The sequence below is a fragment of the Eretmochelys imbricata genome, chromosome 5, assembly GCF_965152235.1.
Source record: "Eretmochelys imbricata isolate rEreImb1 chromosome 5, rEreImb1.hap1, whole genome shotgun sequence".
Taxonomy (NCBI): Eukaryota; Metazoa; Chordata; order Testudines; family Cheloniidae; genus Eretmochelys; species Eretmochelys imbricata.
Genome location: NC_135576.1, coordinates 134,822,166 through 134,842,573, shown reverse-complemented (window position 1 = coordinate 134,842,573; position 20,408 = coordinate 134,822,166). Strand labels below are relative to the sequence as shown.

At 50.9% G+C, this 20,408-nt stretch overlaps 1 long non-coding RNA gene across 2 annotated transcripts; it reads right to left on the bottom strand.

Moving 5' to 3' along the window:
- Positions 1–12,936: 12,936 nt before the first annotated feature.
- LOC144265351 (uncharacterized) lies at positions 12,937–20,185 on the bottom strand. Of its 2 annotated transcripts, none has more exons than XR_013346258.1 (3): positions 19,598–20,185; positions 14,157–14,267; positions 12,937–13,114 (listed from the first exon to the last, which is right to left on the bottom strand). It is a non-coding gene; the product is annotated as an uncharacterized LOC144265351 (long non-coding RNA). The 2 variants fall into 2 exon arrangements; XR_013346259.1 differs by lacking the exon at positions 19,598–20,185 and adding an exon at positions 16,979–17,107.
- Positions 20,186–20,408: the final 223 nt, after the last annotated feature.

The following is a 20,408-nucleotide window of genomic DNA, read 5'->3' as shown; positions in this document are numbered from 1 at the left end:
CTCCGGTACAAAACTGTAGAAAAACCTGAGTGTCTCTGGATTAAGTTTAGAAGTGTGTGCAACAGGAGTGATGTAGTGGTGGGAGTCTGCTATAGACCACCGGACCAGGGGGATGAGGTAGATGAGGCTTTCTTCTGGCAGCTCACGGAAGCTACTAGATCGCATGCCCTGATTCTCATGGGTGACTTTAATTTTCCTGATATCTGCTGGGAGAGTAATACAGCGGTGCATAGACAATCCAGGAAGTTTTTGGAAAGCGTAGGGGACAATTTCCTGGTGCAAGTGCTAGAGGAGCCAACTAGGGGGAGAGCTTTTCTTGACCTGCTGCTCACAAACCGGGTAGAATTAGTGGGGGAAGCAAAAGTGGATGGGAATCTGGGAGGCAGTGACCATGAGTTGGTTGAGTTCAGAATCCTGACGCAGGGAAGAAAGGTAAGCAGCAGGATACGGACCCTGGACTTCAGGAAAGCAGACTTCGACTCCCTCAGGGAACGGATGGCCAGGATCCCCTGGGGGACTAACATGAAGGGGAAAGGAGTCCAGGAGAGCTGGCTGTATTTCAAGGAATCCCTGGTGAGGTTACAGGGACAAACCACCCCGATGAGTCGAAAGAATAGTAAATATGGCAGGCGACCAGCTTGGCTTAATGGTGAAATCCTAGCAGATCTTAAACATAAAAAAGAAGCTTACAAGAAGTGGAAGGTTGGACATATGACCAGGGAAGAGTATAAAAATATTGCTCGGGCATGTAGGAATGATATCAGGAGGGCCAAATCGCACCTGGAGCTGCAGCTAGCAAGAGATGTCAAGAGTAACAAGAAGGGTTTCTTCAGGTATGTTGGCAACAAGAAGAAAGCCAAAGAAAGTGTGGGCCCCTTACTGAATGAGGGAGGCAACCTAGTGACAGAGGATGTGGAAAAAGCTAATGTACTCAATGCTTTTTTTGCCTCTGTCTTCATTAACAAGGTCAGCTCCCAGGCTGCTGCGCTGGGCATCACAAAATGGGGAAGAGATGGCCAGCCCTCTGTGGAGATAGAGATGGTTAGGGACTATTTAGAAAAGCTGGACATGCACAAGTCCATGGGGCCGGACGAGTTGCATCCGAGAGTGCTGAAGGAATTGGCGGCTGTGATTGCAGAGCCATTGGCCATTATCTTTGAAAACTCGTGGCGAACGGGGGAAGTCCCGGATGACTGGAAAAAGGCTAATGTAGTGCCAATCTTTAAAAAAGGGAAGAAGGAGGATCCTGGGAACTACAGGCCAGTCAGCCTCACCTCAGTCCCTGGAAAAATCATGAAGCAGGTCCTCAAGGAATCAATCCTGAAGCACTTGCATGAGAGGAAAGTGATCAGGAACAGCCAGCATGGATTCACCAAGGGAAGGTCATGCCTGACTAATCTAATCGCCTTTTATCATGAGATTACTAGTTCTGTGGATGAAGGGAAAGCAGTGGATGTATTGTTTCTTGACTTTAGCAAAGCTTTTGACACGGTCTCCCACAGAATTCTTGTCAGCAAGATAGGGAAGTATGGGCTGGATGAATGCACTATAAGGTGGGTAGAAAGCTGGCTAGATTGTCGGGCTCAACGGGTAGTGATCATTGGCTCCATGTCTAGTTGGCAGCCGGTGTCAAGTGGAGTGCCCAAGGGGTCGGTCCTGGGGCCGGTTTTGTTCAATATCTTCATAAATGATCTGGAGGATGGTGTAGATTGCACTCTCAGCAAATTTGCGGATGATACTAAACTGGGAGGAGTGGTAGATACGCTGGAGGGGAGGGATAGGATACAGAAGGACCTAGACAAATTGGAGGATTGGGCCAAAAGAAATCTGATGAGGTTCAATAAGGATAAGTGCATGGTTCTGCACTTAGGACGGAAGAATCCAATGCACAGCTACAGACTAGGGACCGAATGGCTAGGCAGCAGTTCTGCGGAAAAGGACCTAGGGGTGACAGTGGATGAGAAGCTGGATATGAGTCAGCAGTGTGCCCTTGTTGCCAAGAAGGCCAATGGCATTTTGGGATGTATAAGTAGGGGCATAGCGAGCAGATCGAGGGACGTGATCGTTCCCCTCTATTCGACATTGGTGAGGCCTCATCTGGAGTACTGTGTCCAGTTTTGGGCCCCACACTACAAGAAGGATGTGGATAAATTGGAGAGAGTCCAGCGAAGGGCAACAAAAATGATTAGGGGTCTAGAACACATTACTTATGAGGAGAGGCTGAGGGAGCTGGGATTGTTTAGTCTGCAGAAGAGAAGAATGAGGGGGGATTTGATAGCTGCTTTCAACTACCTGAAAGGGGGTTCCAAAGAGGATGGCTCTAGAGTGTTCTCAATGGTAGCAGATGACAGAACGAGGAGTAATGGTCTCAAGTTGTAGTGGGGGAGGTTTAGATTGGATATTAGGAAAAACTTTTTCACTAGGAGGGTGGTGAAACACTGGAATGCGTTACCTAGGGAGGTGGTAGAATCTCCTTCCTTAGAGGTTTTTAAGGTCAGGCTTGACAAAGCCCTGGCTAGGATGATTTAACTGGGAATTGGTCCTGCTTCGAGCAGGGGGTTGGACTAGATGACCTTCTGGGATCCCTTCCAACCCTGATATTCTATGATTCTAAACCACATGCCTTTTTTCAAGCAAAGTTATGACAGTTGCTAGGGCGACCGTATTAAACTTTGGCTTGCATATGAAGTGGTTGAGATGACTGAGGTCTAAGATCGGTCTCCACCCACCCTTCTTCTTGGGAACTAGCTGGAATAGAACCCTTCACCCTGATAGGTTGTAGGAACAGGTTCTATCACTCAGCTTTGCAGCAGGGAGTCCACTTCTAAGGTGAGGACTGTGATGGGTTGGGTCACAGAAACCCCCTTGGGACTGCCACCTGATGTTCTGGGACTACCTCTGAGCCCTTTTTTTATGCCAGCTTGGGACTCCGGAACCCTGCCTTGTTGAGCCAGACACCCTAGCCTGCTGCAAACACAGACCCAGGTCTGAACCATGTCCCCCAAAGCTGCAGACTTAACTGAAAACAGCTTAAGAAGTGCTCCTGTCTCTAGCACCCAGATACCCAGCTCCCAATGGGATCAAACCCTAAATAAATCCATTTTACTCTGTATAAAGCTTATACAGGGTAAACTCATAAATTGTCGGCCCTCTATAACACTGGTAGAGAGATATGCATAGCTGTTTGCTCCCCCACATATTAATTACTTACTGTGGATTAATTAATAAGCAAAAAGTGTTTTTATTAAATATAAAAGGTAGGATTTAAGTGGCTCCAAGTAATAACGGACAGAACAAAGTAAGTTACCAAGCAAAATAAAACAAAAACCCGCAAGTCCAAGCCTAATACAGTAGAAAACTGAAAACAGATAAAATCTCACCCTCAGAGATGTTCCAATAAGCTTCTTTCGCAGCCTGGACTCCTTCCTAGTCTGGGCCCAATCATTTCCCCTGGTACAGTTCTTGTTAGCTCAGGTGGTAGTTAAGGGATTTCTCATGACTGCAGCCTCATTTGTTCTGTTCCACCCCCTTTTAGAGCTTTGGCACAAGGCGGGAATCTTTTGTCTCTCTAGGTCCCCACCCCTCCTTCTAAATGGAAAAGCACCAGGTTTAAGATGGATTCCAGTACCAGGTGACATGGTCACATGTCCTATGAGACCCCAAGCCTTCATTCTTCCCAGCCTGACTCACAGGAAGACTTGCAACTAAACAGAGCCATTTAACAGTCAATTGTCCTGGTTAATGGGAGCCATCAAGATTCCAAATCACCATTAATGGCCCACACTTTGCATAATTACAATAGGACCTCAGAGTTATATTTCATATTTCTATTTTCAGATACAAGAACAATACATTCATACAAATTGGATGACCACACTCAATAGATTATAAGCTTTGTAATGATACCTTACAAGAGATCTTTTGCATGAAGCATATTCCAGTTACATTATATTCACACTCATTAGATCATCGAGCTCAACGGGTAGTGATCAATGGTTCCATGTCTAGTTGGGAGTCGGTATCAAGTGAAGTGCCCCAAGGGTCGGTCCTGGGGCTGGTTTTGTTCAATATCTTATTAATGATCTGGAGAATGGTGTGGATTGCATCCTCAGCAAGTTTGCAGATGACACTAAACTGGGAGGAGAGAGAGGTTCGTTGGAGGGTAGGGATAGATACAGAGGGACCTGGGCAAATTAGAGGAATGGGCCAAAAGAAATCTGATGAGGTTCAACAAGGACAAGTGCAGAGTCCTGCATTTAGGAAGGAAGAATCCCATGCACCGCTACAGACTTGGGACCGAATGGCTCGTCAGCAGTTCTGCTGAAAAAGGACCTAAGGGTTACAGTGGATGAGAAGCTGGATATGAGTCAACAGTGTGCCCTTGTTGCCAAGAAGTCTAACGGCATTTTGGGCTGTATAAGTAGGGGCATTGCCAGCAGATCGAGGGACATGATCATTCCCTTCTATTCGGCATCGGTGAGGCCTCATCTGGAGTACTGTGTCCAGTTTTGGGCCCCACACTACAAGAAGGATGTGGAAAAACTGGAAAGCATCAGTGGAGGACAACAAAAATGATTAAGGGACTGGAACACATGACTTATGAGGAGAGGCTGAGAGAATTGGGATTGTTTAGTCTGCGGAAGAGAAGAATGAAGGGGGATTTGATAGCTGCTTTCAACTACCTGAAGGGGGGTTCCAAAGAGGATGGATCTAGACTGTTCTGAGTGGTAGCAGATGACAGAACGAGGAGTAATGGTCTCAAGTTGCAGTGGGGGAGGTTTAGGTTGGATATTGGGGAAAACTTTTCCACTAAGAGGGTGGTGAAGCATTGGAACGGGTTACCTAGGGAGGTGGTGGAATCTCCTTCCTTAGAGGTTTTTAAGGTCAGGCTTGACAAAGCCCTGGCTGGGATGATTTATTTGGGGCTTGGTCCTGCTTTGAGCAGGGGGTTGGACTAGATGACCTCCTGAGGTCCAACCCTGATATTCTATGTTTCTATGATTAGCATATTTTCATAAAATCATATGGAGTACAACATCACAAGGACGCTGCCCTGAGAGTGGTCCCTGAGGTGTGGCCAGGGGACATGAGTGAGGTAGCATTGTGAACTCGATCATAGGGCCATGTTGAATGACATCCAGGACCCACTTGCCCGTTACTGCACTCCAAACTGGTAAGAAGAGTGCTAGGTGCCCCCTGAAGGGGGTGAGATGGGCGTGTGGCATGAGGCAAGGTGGTTGGTGGCTCTCTAGATGCACTCAGAGATATCACTTCTGCGAAGACTGAGTATGAGATGCTAAAGGCTGCGGAGATGAACCTAGAGAAGGGGGCTGTTGGGTTTTCTGTTATTTGTGAGAGGCTCATAGGGCTGCTGATGGAAGAACTGAGGAGTTCTGAATCATTGTGTCAGTGGTGGGCGATAAAACTCCAGTTGCTTGCCTTCTTTGTCCACCGGGGTGGAGCATGAATGGTGTTATCAGGCTCACTCCATGGCTGCCTGTGAGATGAGGAAATTGAAAGGGGGGGTGAGGGGACAGAAGCTCAGACCCCTTTGCAGGGACAGCGTACCTCTTCTCCGCCCCCTCCAGGGTGGGTGCCCAAGTGCAGTGGCAATGGAACATTTTTAGCCTTGGGTGTGCTCAAAGGCGGCACCTTTACCCTGTCCGCGCCCCCCTGCCCCCAAGCGGAGGCTGGGAGTAGGGCCGTGTCTCTGGGATGGGGGGACCCAGACAGAGGTCAGGGGGCTGGGACTGTGGCCACAGCCGGGGGCGGGTGTGGAGCCAGGAGTGGAACCCTGGGCAGGGGCTGGCAGCCAGGACCCCACATGCAGGGCCGGGCGTGGGGCCCCAGGAGCAGGCCTGGGAGCAGCGGCCGGGACCCAAGCCCTAGGTACAGGGTTGGGGAGCGGAGGGCCGGGAGCAGGGCGCAGGGTCAGCTGGAGGGATGTGGGGATGAGGGCTGGGTCTTGTTTCACAGGGTCTGTGTCTGGTTTTAGGGTGATATGAAATCTGGAAAAGAGGGCAGGAATCCCCAGGTGTTTCAAGAGGATGTCTGTGCACCAGGGATTCCCCAGTGCCTCGCATCTAGCCCCTTTGTGTTGCTTCGGGGGGGGTGCACGGAAGAAAAGGGGCACCCTGTTGGCTAGAGGTGAGAACCAATGCCCGAGGAGCCCCGGGCACTGTGAGTGCCCTGATGAGGCCTGCCACAGGCCTGCCTAGGAACTAGCTGGCACAGTAGGAACAGAAGGGCAGGTGTGTGCAGCGTGCACCCAAGGAGACCCATCCCAAATGGCACCAGCAAGGGAAGATGAATGGCACGTGGGCCTGATGGGGGTCCCAAGTGAAAGACAAGGAGATCACACGACACACACGAGGGATTTCTCTGTTCCCCTAACCCTGAGACAAGCATTATGCTTCCTGGCCATTGCCCTAGTCACAGGGGCCTGGTCCAAAGCCCCCGACATTAGTCAACATTGGCTGCAATGGGTGCAGGCTCAGGCCTCTTCCTTGCAGTGGGGTCGTGCAAGCCCTCGGCCCCAATCCTGACAGGCACTGAGGTGCCCAACTCCTATTTATTTCGATGGGAGTTAGGTGGCCCAATACCTTCTGAGGGCCGACACAGCAGGGGTGGTGGTATTCTAGTCTAAAGCAGCCCTGCTGAAAACATAGCAGTAGGGAAGCTCTGCCTCGGGGCCCCACATACAGGACGGTACACGGAGAAGCGGTATCTGTGGGTTCCTGTCAGAATAATCGCGTTCAACAGTTTGCGGGGCTGGCTGTGCTGGCCGGCAGCTGAGGTGTGACTGAAGGCTCTGGAATAGTCTGTGTTGGAAAACTGCTGAGTAACCGAGAGGCTCGTATTCGGGCCTGCCTGGGCTTCCTTTTCGTGCATGGGGGGATGTGCTCGTTCTCCTGCAGCCTGCGGAAGCATGATAAACGAGCCTTGGCTCCACAAAATGTTACCGGATGACATTGCAAACCCAGGCGATAAAAACCTTTCTACCCCTGAGCCTTTGACTAGCTGCAAGAGTCCAATAGCATGCCCCTCCACCGACTTGGGGGCCCAGCCACCCAACAAGAGTCGCTGGAAGGCAGGAGAGGATGATGGAGGGACGAAGGAGGATCCGGGGAACCACAGGCCAGTCAGCCTCACCTCAGACCCTGGAAAAATCATGGAGCAGGTCCTCAAGGAATCAATTTTGAAGCACTTAGAGGAGAGGAAGGTGATCAGGAACAGTCAACATGGATTCACCAAGGGCAAGTCATGCCTGACTAATCTAATTGCTTTCTATGACGAGATAACTGGCTCTGTGGATGAGGGGAAAGCAGTGGATGTGTTATTCCTTGACTTTAGCAAAGCTTTTGATACGGTCTCCCACAGCATTCTTGCCAGCAAGTTAAAGAAGTACGGGCTGGATGAATGGACTACAGGGTGGATAGAAAGCTGGCTAGATTGTCGGGCTCAACGGGTAGTGATCAATGGCTCCATGTCTAGTTGGCAGCCGGTATCAAGCGGAGTAACCCAAGGGTCGGTCCTGGGGCCGGTTTTGTTCAATATCTTCATAAATGATCTGGAGGACGGCGTGGATTGCACCCTCAGCAAGTTTGCAGATGACACTAAACTGGGAGGAGAGGTAGATATGCTGGAGGCTAGGGGTAGGATACAGAGGGACCTAGACAAATTAGAGGATTGGGCCAAAAGAAATCTGATGAGGTTCAACAAGGACAGGTGCAGAGTCCTGCACTTAGGATGGAAGAACCCCATGCACCGCTACAGACTAGGGACCGAATGGCTCGGCAGCAGTTCTGCAGAAAAGGACCTAGGGGTGACAGTGGACGAGAAGCTGGATATGAGTCAACAGTGTGCCCTTGTTGCCAGGAAGGCTAATGGCGTTTTGGGCTTTATAAATAGGAGCATTGTTCGCAGATCGAGGGACGTGATCATTCCCCTCTATTCGGCATTGGTTAGGCCTCATCTGGAGTACCGTGTCCAGTTTTGGGCCCCACACTACAAGAAGGATGTGGAAAAATTGGAAAGCATCCAGCAGAGGGCAACAAAAATGATTAGGGGACTGGAACACATGACTTATGAGGAGAGGCTGAGGGAACTGGGATTGTTTAGTCTATGGAAGAGAAGAATGAGGGGGGATTTGATAGCTGCTTTTGACTACCTGAAAGGGGATTCCAAAGAGGATGGATCTAGACTGTTCTGAGTGGTAGCAGATGACAGAACGAGGAGTAATGGTCTCAAGTTGCAGTGGGGGAGGTTTAGGTTGGATATTGGGAAAAACTTTTCCACGAGGAGGGTGGTGAAGCATTGGAACGGGTTACCTAGGGAGGTGGTGAAATCTCCTTCCTTAGAGGTTTTTAAGGCCCAGCTTGACAAAGCCCTGGCTGGGATGATTTAGTTGGGGTTGGTCCGGCTTTGAGCAGGGGGTGGGACTAGATGACCTCCAGAGGTCCCTTCCAACCCCGATATTCTATGATTTTGTGACTGCAGCAACATCTCCTGCCGCCCCCCCCCCCACACACACACACTTAAGCAGCTGCATCCTGATTGGTAGCGTAACTACTGGGGTGGCCCTCCTGCCACATTGGGGTGAGAAGGAGGCCCCATGCCACTGCCTCTGTCTCTCTGGGCGGGAATGAGACCCTCACACCAAGGAGGATATGGTGTGGTGGTAGGACATAAGAACAGCCCTATTGGGTCAGACCAAAGGTCCATCTAGCCCAGTCTCCTGTCTGCCGACATGGCCAATGCCAGGTCCCCTAGAGGGAATGAACAGATCAGGTAATCATCGAGTGATCCATCCCCTGTCGCCCATTCCCAACTTCTGGCAAACAGAGGCTAGGAACACCATCCCTGTCCATCCTGGCTAATCGCCATCGATAGACCGATCTTCCATGAATTTATCTAGTTCTTTTTTGAACCCTGTTATGGTCTTAGCCTTCACAACATCCTCTGGCAAGGAGTTCCACAGGGTGACTGTGCGTTGTGTGAAGAAATACTTCCTTTTATTTGTTTTAAACCTGCTGCCTATTAATTTCATTGGGTGACCAACCCCTAGTTCTTGTGTTATGAGAAGTAGTAAACAACACTTCCTTATCTACTTTCTCTTCACCAGGACTAGGCATGGAGTAGGGCTAAAGAGGTAGAGCCTGGGTGTGTGGGTGGGGGGGCAGGGAAGACACTGGCATGGTGTTTAGGGCCCAGATTGCCTTAATCTAGCCCTGCTTTGCCAGCTCAGGGTGTGAATTGTCACAGTTCAGGGCAATTGCACCTGTATTCCCCCCTGCAGTCTGGCAAGGGCACCTACACTAGGCATCAGGCTTCTCAGCTGTTCTCTCTTGGGTGGAGATCTGTCTCTCTCTTCCTCCTGACCCAGGTAATTCCAGGCTGCACAGCTCCCTGCCTGCACTGTGAGTGACCAGCAAGCCAGATAGCCTAAGCCGGCCTGCTTTGCCTCCTCCCCCGCGTAACTGCCACAGTGCTAAGGCACCACACGGCTCTGCCTAAGCAAGCACATTTAGTCATAGGGTGAAAGTATTCTAGAGAAAATATGTTACGCACAATAAAAGAACCTACACAATGATCACCCCAATGCCAGCAAGGGCTCTGGCCCGAGAAAGGCCTTCAAACCCCACCCAGGGGTCTCCTGTGGTTACAGGTTCATAACCGTCTTGGCTCAGAACACATGCTCCATGAATCTGTGAGTCACTTCTTTATACCACCAGGGCCACTGCTCTGTCCTCATGGAACAGGTGATCAGTAGACAAAAGGGCCCGTCCTCAGGGCGAAGTGGCAGAAGGCAGCATTCTTGGATATCTGGAGGAGTTACATTTGCACACACTTCCCCCTAGCCACATCCTGGGACACTCACTGAACTTTAAACCTTCACAGTGGTTCAGCTGTTCCTTGCAGCTCATAGCACTTCCCAAGGGTTACGTTGGCCATGTCTCCCCCCACAGATGTTCCATACGATCCCACACCAGCACACAACCATTCACATTTTGATTACACTGAACGCCTAAGCTACTTAAACTTAATTCAATCAGTTTTACCTGAATTCAGTAAGGTTTGTCCTGGCTAGTGCAGCAAAGTGCCATGTCTGGCACACAGAAATCAGTGTAACTAGGTGCTGGGCAGGCATCCTTAGGGACCCCACGGTCCTATTGCCTGGATAGGGTTAGTCCCTGAATGGCGTGTCTGCCATTAGCTCACATTTCACCTGTGTGTATAACAAGCACTCTGCTAGCGAGCCAGCAGGCAGTCTTCAGCCGTACAGCATCACCTGACAACCATCGTGTGTCATTGCTCTCTTTAGAGCTAAGGGGCTGGTGCTCACACAACACACCTCCAGGGTGTGGGGTTCTGTCCCATCTAGTGGCACCGAGACCAGTTACGGAGCAATTGATGAGTCAGCTACAGCCTTAGCTAACAGTTAGCTCAGCTCATGGTGTAGAGGGTCATGCACTAAGCTCCAGAGACCCCAGGTTCAGTCCCACCTGCCGATGACTGGGGTGTGTCAGTGTTACACTCTCACATGCCCCTTGGGATCCCAGAACTTTTGGGTGTAAACTTGAGACCTGATCCTCCCACTCCCATCTAGTTCTAGGGTGTGTGTGGTGTCCCTCTCCCCTCCTCACCCCCAGAGTTGGCTGCCCCACACCCTGGATGTATGACCAGCAGCCAGCCTTCGGCCCAAAGGGAGAACTAAGGCTGGGCTGCCTCCCTGTGAAGCAGTGCTCAGCCATGCACGGCTTTCAACAGCAAAAGTGTCAGGCCAGGGCACTTCTTCAAACCTCCCCCATAGCCCAATTCTTTTCTCCACCCCACCACTCCAGAGATCAGGGCTTGGGGACGCTGGTGGCCTAACCCTCAGCTTCTCTAGGGCCAGGGTCTTGATCCTCCACCCCACTGGGGCACTGGTTGTTCCACACACACGGAGTCAAGGTGAGCAGAAGTCCCTCTCCGCCCCTGCCCAGCAGACCACCAGAGCCTGTGGGAAGAAGTTCCCCCTTCTCCCTGACTGTAGGCCCCACTCCCCCAGGCTGAGGGGTTTGTCAGCAGATGCAACATGGAGTCTTCCTGGCAGTCTCCAAGAGGACTCATCACCCCTCCCCCTCCCTCTCTGCTGCCCCATTTGCTTTTGGCTGGCACAGTCCCTTGCAGTTCAGGAGCTAACTGATGGGTTGCAGTCACCCCTTGTGCTTTCAAAGCTGTAATAGGATCCCCTGAAAGAAAAGACTCGAGCCTGTCCGACAACACCCCTACAGCCAGCACGCCGGCCCTTCCTGGGTCTGCCTAGGGAGCTCTGCCATAGGTAGCGTGAAGGCTTTTACGCCAGGAACCTGAACCCACAGTTCACACCAGGGAGCCTTTGATGGGGCAGCACCGCATTGGGGCCTAACTATAGCCTTAGCCGTCCTAGGCTGCTTGCAGCTGTGCTGAGACCACGGCCCATCATACTGGCCACTACTGTCTCCTTGTGCTCCCCACTGGGCTGGCTGTAGGCATCCATTGGCTTGTCTTATTCTTACACTGTCAGCTCTTTGAGGCAGAGCCTCTCTTTGTACGGCACACGGCACGTTGCTCTGCGCTGCTCCAGGAGTGGGGCTCCTAGGCGCTCAGGTAATATAGACAATAAATAACATACCACTGCCCTACGGCTGTCCTCTGACCTTTCCCATGGTGCAAACCCCATGGAGGGCAACGCAAGCCTTTCCATTGGTTGCAGGGAGCTCTTGGCCAGGCCTCTGGTGCAGTGACAGCCACATAGCAGTTTAGAATGACATCGCAGCCTTGTGACATGGGTTTATTTTGCTCTGTGTACAGATTGAGGTCCGAGCACCCGCAATTGGGAGGGAGAGGGGAAAGTGATGCAGAAAGTGTAGTGAGACCAGTAGGTACAGGAGGGAGAGAGTGTGTGTGTTTTCATTCTGAGTGGTGTTCAATTAAAGACAGGCCACAGCCAAAGCCCCAAATTCAAACCCCCTACACCCAGGAGCATTCAAATCTCAACACTGACTCAAGGTGAAATTTGATGCTTGGGCCCATCGCTATTGTAAATGGATCATTTTATTCTGCAACCTCTCAGCAGCAAGCGAGAGTGATTGCAGGAACACTTCAATGCACAAGCTGCTGTGGGAGAGTTGTTTCACTTTGGGAATGCTGTGTTGCCTCATGCTTTGAGCAGAGGACAGGGAATCAGGGGGTTATGGCCTTTGTTCCTGGCTCTCCTGCTGACTTGATGTGCTACTTGGTGCTTGTCAATCGCCCTCTCCTTGTCACCAGCTGTCGAATGGTGATACCTACCTCCTGGGGTGTCATAAGGGTCGACTGAAGTTTGTAAAGCAGTTTGAGATCCTTGGCTGAAAGGTGCTTTAATTATTACCTACAAAGCATTGTTACTATATATAATTTCCACCAATGGGGGGTGGCCCCTAGCAAAAGGAAAAAAGCCCACTTAAGGCCAAATTCTCCTTTCACACCCTTACTAGCATTCCTCTGTCTTCGACACACTGCAGAACTGTACTGCATTCCACGGAACAAGAATTGGTATTTCTGTAGTGCCTCCCATGCTTGGATCTCAGCGCCCTCTGTATTCTGGGCTAGTCCCTCCTGTGGCCCTCTTAGCAACAGAACATGGGAAGAAAACAATTCATATGATGGCTAAGAGATCCACACCGTGAATCTGAGACAAGAACTTACTTTAATTGGTCTTCTCGGGTAGGGTGACCAGATGTCCCAATTTTATAGGGACAGTCCCGATATTTGGGACTTTTTTTTATATGGTCTCCTATTACCCCCCCCCCACCCCCGTCCCAATTTTTCACACTTGCTATCTGGTCACCCTATTCTTGAGGAGATCATGTGTGTCTTTCCAGTACATAAAATTAAATGTTTCAAATAAGAATGCTTCTTGTGAATGCTTCCTATGCTAATTTTATTATTCAGAATAACAAGCTGAAATTATCGTTATTTGTACTTTTGAATCAACTTAGAGAGTAGAGCATCAATTATGGAGCTTTCTTGTGGTTCATAAGGTGTCCTGGAGGGCTCCAAATATTAACATATTTCATCCTTCACAATCTGGATATCTTGCCTGGTTAATCTAGAATACCAGAAGATAAGAAAATAAGAGTTTTAGAAAATATTCCTTAGGTGACATTTAGGATTTTTGTCTAGCAAATAGAAAAAGGGTTGATTTTCTAAAAACTGTTCAATTTTCCATTCAAAATGTGTGCATTATTACACATCTAAACTGCATACCAAATTAGCATAGTAGCCAGTTATACACATAATTGGTTATTTGTATGCACAATTATCCAATTTGAAGAGTTAATGCTGCTAATTTAATGTACAAATTAAGCATACAATGGCGCTTTTTGTGTGTCTGATTACATAGAAATCAGTCAAATTGCTGACATCCTGTTCAAAACTGGCGAAGCCAAGTCTGTTTGCTGTTGGCTTCCATGGGATGTAAACCAGGGCAGAATCTGGCCCAGTGAGACCGTAGAAAAATATTGGAGTGGGAAATACAAGGAAACTGCAGTGGGATTCACTCCGCTCTGAAAACATTCTGGCAAGCTGACCATTTCAGAAAGCGCAATTTCCCTCCTGGTGAAGGCCACTATCAGGCGGATGAGGTACGATGTCTACCCGTGTGCCAATGTCTAACTGACAAGGCATCCGATTGTGGTAACTGCAAAGGGCAATCCAAGCACAAGGCAGTATGTGGATTTTGCTAACTCAGCAAAAGACTCCCTGCTGATGCTCCCGTTACCTGCAGAGACTGGTCCAGCTCAGCTACTTGGGCAAGTGAGAGAGGGCTGGAGCCCACCTAGCCCAGGGGGAGAGAGCGGGAGGGAGCAGCCCCACTGGCTCCTATGTGGCTGGACCCGGCAGCCTGGATAGGGTACAAAGGGGGGTTCTTACCTGAGTCACAATCTACCATCAAGAGATGAAACTGCCCGTGTGCTAGAGAGGCCCCCTGACTCTGGAGCCACTCGGGAACATCACCGTTTGCCTTTACGTTGGGTTGGGACAGCCCGTGAACCCTGCCTCCTTCTCAGCCCTGACATCCTAAGGCAAAGCACTCTCCGCACCACCATGTAATCAGCTGTGCGTGAGCAATAGCCTGGGCGTGACCTTACCTTCGCCTGTTGCAGAGAAGGCACTCGCTGCTGTAGGGTTTCCATCAGTCCCGCAGACAGGCCTGTAATTCAAGGGGCACGCTGATCCAGGGCAGCGTGCTCACATGCCGGCTGGAAAGACAGAAGCCAAAGAGCAGTGATCTAATTCCTGCCGTGTTAGTGTTGCAGCAATCAGGGAGCCCCTGTGCTGGTGACAGCTTCCACTGTGCCAGGGATGTGGCTCAGAATTATTCCCGATCCCCGTGGGGATTCCCTGGGATGGCTGAGTGCCTGAGCTCTGGCAGGGGGTCCTGCATCAGCAGGGTAGCTGGAACTAATTGGGGGATGGGCAGCATGAACGGTGTCTGCAGTGGGAAAAGTGAATGGTGGTGGCAGGGTGGGGGCTGTATGAACTGAACTGATGGGGCAGCCTGGACAGGGAGCCCTCCTCCCTTCCTGAACCCCCTCGCTTGTGTCTTCTTGTGCTTTCAGCTCTGCCCGGGTCCTCTCTCTGCACGTAGGGCTGGCAGTGCTAGCCGCCCTTGTTCTCCCCACAGCCCCGTGGCAGAGGGCCCCTGTGCACGCTCTCTCCCCACTGCCCTGCCCAGCGCGTTGGCTAGCGCTTGGCCGTACACGAGCAAGGCAGACGAGAACAGCAGGATCCTACTTACCACTCTCGGAACCCCTCCTTCCTCCTGAGGCCCTGCCCCTGAAAGGGAAAGGAGCCCCATGGAAGCAAGAGCAGGACGCGGAGGAGCCAAGGGCCACCAGTGTAATGGACAGACTGGTCTCGCTCACAGAGAGCGGGGACCGGGCCAGGCACCGGGGAGAGAGCCACGCTAGCGAGCGCCCAAGGGGAAAGCTCGCCACCCCTCGGAGCAGAGCGCGAGCTCAGACCCAGCGAGTCCGCTCGCCTCCGTCGCATTCCATGCCTTCGGGTTCAGTCCTGCTCCAAGCCACTCACAAAAATTAACCCTTCAGTTACTGTCCCCAACTGGGTCCAATCAACTTTCAACCTTCGGAAAAGTAAATTCATTCCTGCTCTCCTCGCCCCCACCCCCTTCTCTCTCTCTGCTGCTCTGCTCACCGAGGCCACAGGGCAGGGCCAGCAGCGCCCCGGAGAGCTGTCACTGCAGCAGAAGTATACCCCGCTGCCTCCCAGACAGAATCGTAGAAGATCAGGGTTGGAAGGGACCTCAGGAGGTCATCTAGTCCAACCCCCTGCTCAAAGCAGGACCAACCCCAGCTAAATCATCCCAGCCAAGGGATGCTTAAAAACCCCTAAGGAAGGACATTCCACCACCTCCCTAGGTAACCCCTTCCAGTGCTTCACCACCCTCCTAGTGAAATAGTGTTTCCTGATATCCAACCTAGACCTCCCCCACTGGAACTTGAGACCATTACTCCTTGTTCTCTCATCTGCCACCACTGAGAACAGCCAAGCTCCATCCTCATAGAATCATAGACTATCAGGGTTGGAAGGAACCTCAGGAGGTCATCTAGTCCAACCCCCTGCTCAAAGCAGGACCAATCCCCAATTTTTGCCCCAGATCCCTAAATGGCCCCCTCAAAGATTGAACTCACAACCCTGGGTTTAGCAGGCCAATGCTCAAACCACTGAGCTATCCCTCCCCCCAACTGCCAAGGGTGCCTCCTTGGCACCCCCTTCAGGTAGTTGAAGGCTGCTATCAAATCCCCCCTCACTCTTCTCTTCTGTAAACTAAATAACCCCAGTTCCCTCAGCCTCTCCTCATAAGTCATGTGCCCCAGCCCCTTAATCATTTTTGTTTCCCTCCAATTTGTCCTTCTGTAGTGGGGGAGGCCAAAACTGGACGCAATACTCCAGATGAGGCCTCACCAGTGCCGAACAGAGGGGAATGATCACGTCCCTCGATCTGCTGGCAATGCCCCTACTTATACATCCCAAAATGCCATTGGCCTTCTTGGCAACAAGGGCACACTGTTGACTCATATCCAGCTTCTCGTCCACTGTAACCACTAGGTCCTTTTCTGCAGAACTGCTGCCGAGCCATTCGGTCCCTAGTCTGTAGCGGTGCCTGGGATTCTTCCGTCCTAAGGGCAGGACTCTGCCCTTGTCCTTGTTGAATCTCATCAGATTTCTTTTGGCCCAATCCTCCAATTTGTCTAAGTCACTCTGGACCCTATCCCTACCCTCCAGCGTATCTACCTCTCCCCTCATTTTAGTATCATCTGCAAACTTGCTGAGGGTGTAATTAATCCCATCATCCAGATCATTAATAAAGATGTTGAACAAAATCGGCCCCAGGACCAACCCCTGGGGCGCTTTGCTTGATACCAGCTGCCAACTAGACATGGAGCCATTGATCACAACCCGCTGAGCTTTGCTCTAATCTGAGCCTGCCACTGAGAGCCGGGTGGGGGAAGAGAAAAAACAGCTCCGGGTGGGGTGGGGATCAGGCAGTGCACCGGGCGGGTGGGAGGGGGTTGGGACTGAGACCTGCAGCTCACTTCAGTGGGGAGTGGGTTTGGAGCATGGCCCTGCCACATGTGGGCCAGATGGAGGGAGGAGCTTCCTAGGGGCTAGGGGCAGGGGGCTAAGGGGAGAAGGGCTGGGCAGCCTTTATCTCTGCCCTTGGGCTTGAAGGGGCCAGGGAGCAGCCCACCGAGGAGAGTCTCCGAGATGGTCCCTCTGTCTCTGGGGCCCCTGCTGGGTCCCAAACTTCCCCTCTCTCCTTCCTCTTGTAGGCTGGCCTCCCCCTGTCCTCATGCTCCTCTCACTAGACCAGGCTGGGCCTGTCTGGTAGCAATCCCAGGCCCATTTGTTACTCTGTTGGCTGGTTTTATAAGGTGAATATCAGAACCTTTGTTTGAACCCGTAGCCCTAATGTGTTTCAGTTCCAGTCCGGTTCAGGAGGCAGGACAAAAGTATGGGTCAGGTTCGGGTCCAGATCACGTAAAAACACCAGTTTGGACTGCTTCTCTGGTTCCAGTTCGGTTCTGGTTCGGCTCACGGCTCAGACTCCATCCCGCAGCCTTCCTGCCGGCGCTCCCACACTGCCACTTTCGGTTCCCTGTCCCACAAACTCAGCCTCCCTGCCTGCCTGCCTATAGACTGTGAGCTCCTCAGAGCCAGTGGGTTTGGAAAGTGCTAAGCACGTCATGGTCACCATTGCAACTAAGACACAAATCACCCCCTAGACTAACACAATAACGGCCACCCCAGGGCCAGTAATAGCTGCGCGGCTACAGGGCCACGGGCAGACATAGCCACTTGCATTTTTTAACCTTTGTTTTAACTAGCCAGTAAACAAAGCCAAGGACTTCCCATTCCTGGGCCCACTCTCCCTTCGCCCTTAGAGCTCTCCTTTAAACCCGCTCTCGGCAGAATCCTCCCCACCAGCAAGTGCTCCTCAGCTGCTGTGCTCGGCTGCAAGCCCAGTGACTTGAGGCTGGTGCTGTGTCTCCCGCCCTGGTCTCAAAGGTGCTGGGCACCTTCACAGCACCACACGGATGCTAAATGCTCTAAAAACGTCTGCTCAGTGCGCAGCGGCCGTCAGAACAGCGAACAGACTGTTGGGAACCGCTAGGAAAGGAAGAGAGAATGAGACAGGAAATATCACCACTGTATAAATCCCTGGTACGCCCACACCTTGAATACTGCGTGCAGCTCTGGTCACCCCATCTCAAAAAAGATGTATTAGAATTGGAAAAAGGATAGAGAAGGGCAACAAAAATGATTAAAGGTCTGGAGCAGCTTCCCTAGGAGAAGAGGTTAAACAGACTGGGGCTGCTCAGCTTAGAAAAGAGACAACTTTGGGGGGATCTGATAAAAGTCAATAAAATCATGACAGGTGCAGAGAAAGTAACCAGGGCAGTGTTATTTACCCCTTCACCTAACACAAGAACTAGAGGTCACCCAATAAAATGAATAGGCAGCAGGTTTAAAACAAACAGAAGGAAGTATTTCTTCACACAACGCACAGTCAACCTGTGGAACTGGTTGCCAGGGGATGTTGTGAAAGCCAAAAGTATAACTGGGTTAAAAAAAGAACAACATAGAAAATAGGTCCATCAATGGCTATTAGCCAAGATGGCCAGGGACACAAACTCATGCTCTGGGTGTCCCTAGTCTCTGACTGCCACAAGCTGGGACTGGACGACAGGGGATAGATCACTCTTCTATTAATTCCCTCTGAAGCATCTGGCATTGGCCACTGTCAGAGTACAGGACCTAGATGGACCCAGTATCTTATGTTCTTAAGCAACAGGAACAGCCCAACTAGGAGCTGACAAACAGATCATTCCAGGCCTGATCCCCCACATTACCCCAGTTCTACACTGAGTTACTGCTGAGTTCAGTGGCATGACATCCGCCTCAGACTGGCCCCAGGGCACAGTGCGCCAGGCCCTGCAATCATAGAATCATAGAATCATAGAATATCAGGGTTGGAAGGGACCCCTGAAGGTCATCTAGTCCAACCCCCTGCTCGAAGCAGGACCAATTCCCAGTTAAATCATCCCAGCTAGGGCTTTGTCAAGCCTGACCTTAAAAACCTCTAAGGAAGGAGATTCTACCACCTCCCTAGGTAACGCATTCCAGTGTTTCACCACCCTCTTAGTGAAAAAGTTTTTCCTAATATCCAACCTAGACCTCCCCCACTGCAACTTGAGACCATTACTCCTCGTTCTGTCATCTGCTACCATTGAGAACAGTCTAGAGCCATCCTCTTTGGAACCCCCTTTCAGGTAGTTGAAAGCAGCTACCAAATCCCCCCTCATTCTTCTCTTCTGCAGGCTAAACAATCCCAGCTCCCTCAGCCTCTCCTCGTAAGTCATGTGTTCTAGACCCCTAATCATTTTTGTCGCCCTTCGCTGGACTCTCTCCAATTTATCCACATCCTTCTTGTAGTGTGGGGCCCAAAACTGGACACAGTACTCCAGATGAGGCCTCACCAATGTTGAATAGAGGGGAACGATCACGTCCCTCGATCTGCTCGCTATGTCCCTACTTATACATCCCAAAAGTGGCCTTCTTGGCAACAAGGGCACACTGCTGACTCATATCCAGCTTCTCGTCCACTGTCACCCCTAGGTCCTTTTCCGCAGAACTGCTGCCTAGCCATTCGGTCCCTAGTCTGTAGCGGTGCATTGGATTCTTCCATCCTAAGTGCAGGACCCTGCACTTATCCTTATTGAACCTCATCAGATTTCTTTTGGCCCAATCCTCCAATTTGTCTAGGTCCTTCTGTATCCTATCCCTCCCCTCCAGCGTATCTACCACTCCTCCCAGTTTAGTATCATCCGCAAATTTGCTGAGAGTGCAATCCACACCATCCTCCAGATCATTTATGAAGATATTGAACAAAACCGGCCCCAGGACCGACCCTTGGGGCACTCCACTTGATACCGGCTGCCAACTAGACATGGAGCCATTGATCACTACCCGTTGAGCCCGACAATCTAGCCAACTTTCTACCCACCTTATAGTGCATTCATCCAGCCCATACTTCCTTAACTTGCTGACAAGAATACTGTGGGAGACCATGTCAAAAGCTTTGCTAAAGTCAAGAAACAATACATCCACTGCTTTCCCTTCATCCACAGAACCAGTAATCTCATCATAAAAGGCGATTAGATTAGTCAGGCATGACCTTCCCTTGGTGAATCCATGCTGGCTGTTCCTGATCCTCTCATGCAAGTGCTTCAGGATTGATTCTTTGAGGACCTGCTCCATGATTTTTCCAGGGACTGAGGTGAGGCTGACTGGCCTGTAGTTCCCAGGATCCTCCTTCTTCCCTTTTTTAAAGATGGGCACTACATTAGCCTTTTTCCAGTCATCTGGGACTTCCCCCGTTCGCCACGAGTTTTCAAAGATAATGGCCAATGGCTCTGCAATCACAGCCGCCAATTCCTTCAGCACTCTCGGAAGCAACTCGTCCGGCCCCATGGACTTGTGCACATCCAGCTTTTCTAAATAGTCCCTAACCACCTCTATCTCCAATCCTATTGTGCCACACATGGCAAGTGGCATAGAGGGCTCAACCTCCCTTGGCATATGGGGCTAGAGACCTAGCATACTTCCTACAGCAGGCCCTGAAAATCACAAATTTCAGCCGACAATTTTTTTAAAGTGGTGCCCATACCCCACTCCCTGGATCTTCCCCTCCCTCTCTGCTAATAGGAGTTCTACAAACTTTAGCTCCAGGAGAAATCCAAATGCCTCCACAGTGCCCTCTGCTGCCACACTGGTGTGATGCTCGTCCTTGTCCCACTCCCTGCCTGTTCCTCTGT